This window comes from Pipistrellus hanaki (assembly GCF_964339955.1).
Source record: "Pipistrellus hanaki genome assembly, chromosome: 20".
Lineage (NCBI taxonomy): Eukaryota > Metazoa > Chordata > Mammalia > Chiroptera > Vespertilionidae > Pipistrellus > Pipistrellus hanaki.
Window position 1 is genome coordinate 14,141,387 of NC_140522.1, and position 3,200 is coordinate 14,144,586.

The 3,200-nt window shown below is 41.8% G+C and overlaps 1 pseudogene across 1 annotated transcript; it reads right to left on the reverse strand.

The window, feature by feature from the left end:
- Positions 1-810: 810 nt before the first annotated feature.
- LOC311614019 (T-complex protein 1 subunit beta-like) lies at positions 811-2,291 on the reverse strand (annotated as a pseudogene). The gene has a single exon. The product of its transcript is annotated as a T-complex protein 1 subunit beta-like (transcript).
- Between the last annotated feature and the right edge of the window lie 909 nt (positions 2,292-3,200).

A 3,200-nucleotide genomic window follows, 5' to 3' on the forward strand; every position in this document is an offset into this window, starting at 1 on the left:
AGATCAATACACCTGTGATCACCCCAGGATAGTTCACAGACAGGAGACCTGAAGCTGAACCAGGACATAGTGATAGCAGTCCTGAGGGTCACATGCAGAAACTGAGTTTTCCAATAACAAGATTTTTCATACCCAAATATGGCTATTTCCAAATCATTACCCACATCATCCCCTAAACACACCAGATCATGATGCAGATTCTTCTATATCCCAATGTATTAAACTGGATGTACCACCGAGTCTAGAGAACAAATACCATAAAAGAGACAGTTAAGCTGCTATATGTCCAGCAGTGAACTCCCTGGAAACACCAGGATTCAGAAGCTCTGCCTATGTCTCTATAGTTCATGCTTCTGGTTCCCAGGAACCCACACAGATGCTCTTCTCCCCCCAACACTTGGCCCACTGGCTCTAGGCTCACGCTCTGGTTTTATTTTATTCTTTGTTCGCTTTGGAGGAGAGTGTCAGCAGGAACTTCCTGTTTCCTGAACATGGACCTCCTGCACTTTTACTTCTTTCTTGCATTGTGAGTGTTGGTACACCTTGTTGTGTTCCTTACTGGTGCTTGTGAAAGGCATCTCATTCATATTTTAACCTCTTTTTTCATTTTTCTTTTTTATTGCTCAAATTTTTATTTTGATGCACATTCTGAGAAATGGAATTAAAAAAAACCCTGAAATTTATGTAAATAGAACAGCAAATAAATTAAACCCTTGTTAATTATAAGGTCAGCTAAAGGTTTAAACTTAAGGATAAAAGCACCACACATAAATTTGCATCCCATGCTCTTCTTCAGGAAGTTGAAGTCCTTCAAATAATGTTGCTATGAACTGGTCCAGAGCATAACGGCTGATAGAAAAGCTTAACAAGGGGGTGATTAGGGACACATTTCCTTGGTGCTGCTTTGATGATGTCATCCACATGCAGAATCACTTCTGCTGCTTCAGCTGCCCTCAGAAGAACCTGCCATTTCAACTGGACACTTCCTGTAATGCCCATCATGCCAGACCAACAGCACTTTCCTTCATATCCAGTCTAGCAGTTATATTGCCTTCACGATGGGCAGCTCAGAGCTGTGCCAACAGATCTGCACTGTCACAGGCTGCGTCCTCAGCTGTAACAGCAGGTGACATAATCAGTGTTTGAGGCTAAAATTCCATTGCAACAGCTTCTTTATCTGGTGTTTATTGGCAGATGCGACACAGCATGGGCCATCCACAGCTCAGAACAGCCTCCTCTATTAACTGATCTAGAATCCTTCACAGTGTGTGCAACAACACAAAGGGCATCATGCAAAGATTTTTCTGCTTCATCTAACATGTGCCGAGTGGCATCACAAAGAACATTAGTGCAATCCTGACCAAGGGCTCCACCAGACACGTGAATGAGCATGCCTTCTCCAGTCTTTTTCAATGAGCTTGCAACCTCCAAGCTTCACTAGCTCTGGGAGGTAAAAGATAGATGCAATTTCTCCACCTGTGACAAGAGCCAAGTGTTCTACATGTTAAATAGCCATACACCAGGAGCCCCAAAAAAGCTGATCAGGAAAATTATAAATTAATTGCCTATTAATAAAGCAATTTATCCCATGCTTGAGAATATGACCAACTTTCTCCTTCACTTGTTCCTTTTCTGTTTATTCAATTTTAGCAACCTTTTCAATAGAATCAACTCTTATATGGGAGCCAAATATCTTTATTTTGTCTGTAGCCATACCAGTATTTGCAATAAGAACTTTCAATCCTCTTTTGTTCCCTTTTTTTATCCAATAGAAAGTTTTCATATAAATAGGAATCCACCTTATTTCCTCCTAGTTTCTTGATGACATGAATTGCCTCCAGATTACCAGAGCCTTTCAATCAGAGAACAGATTCTACAGCTAACTTAGGAAAGTTATCTTTGTGATGAATACAAAGTTTTGAGGATAATGTTGTTCCCACAATGTTCACTAAATATAGGTGGACTATATCTTCATCAGAGCCATGATCAAGTGCAGAATTCAACAGAGCCTCTTTTGCTGCCTTTGTGGCTTCTCTCCAACACAAAATTATGGTCTGAGGATGACCTTTTTTCAAATTAAAGATTCTGCTTCCCTTAGCAATTCTGATGCTAAAAGGAGAAGAGAAGTACTGCCATCACCAACTTCACATCCTGAACCTTTGAGATATCAACTAACACTTTGGCTGCTGAATTACCAGCACCGATGATTTTAGAATAGCTGCACTATTATTGGTCACAATAAGAGAGGCATCCTGTTCTTTGATTCCCAGAATTTTGTCCACATCTACCATAGCGAAGAACCAATTTAAAAACTGAGCCTATGTGTCTCTGCTCTCTCTTCATGATGCCAGGGAGGCCATGGTTCTGAAGAGGTGACCACTCATGCTTCTCCCTCTCAGTTCACAGCCTGGATCGCAATGAAAAGAAGCCAAAAGTCACACCACAAGCTCTGCTCAAGGGGCAGGGCCACAGCCACTCACAGTAGAATAGCTAACCTATAATTTCTTATGTGAGCATGTCTGAAGTTTCCCAAAAGGTCTACCACTATCACTCCAATGTGATATGCATTCTTCACAGTTGTTAATTTCCACATTGGCTTATTTTCCTCAGTAGACTAACTCCTCCCTTCCTGGGAATGTGTACAACTGAGTAACCCACACAAACCACATATGCGTAGACTAACCTGATATATGTTCTTCTGTGTGATCAACAATTGGTGCTAGTCTACATCCAGGCACATCTCTCTCTGGCCAGGTTGGACCTGAGCACATCTGTAAATACCAATGGACCTGGCACCCTGATGAGAAAGGCCTTAACTGCCTAGATATTAGGTGCTCTCCCTTCACAGCACTGGGACAGGTCAGCCCCATGTCCAGGTTCTCATTAAAGGGCCACTGTGTTCTTCTTGAGCTGCTCTTGGGGGCTCTTCAAGGACCAGCATCCAGAGGTTAGAACTTATGACTTAATCATTTAAAAAAGATTATTGACCATGCAGGTAGTAAAATTTTGCGCTCAAAGTTTTGTTCATGAAAAAAAAGGAGAAAGTCAGACACTAAAAGCAATGGATAAAAATCATGACAGCCCCCCCCCCTCCCCACTTCTATCTCAAGAGTGAGCAGGTCGGGCTGCACTGTCCTGTCTACTAAGATTTATTCATATGATCTTGAGCAGAATCCTAGAATTTACAGGCATGGGGTTAC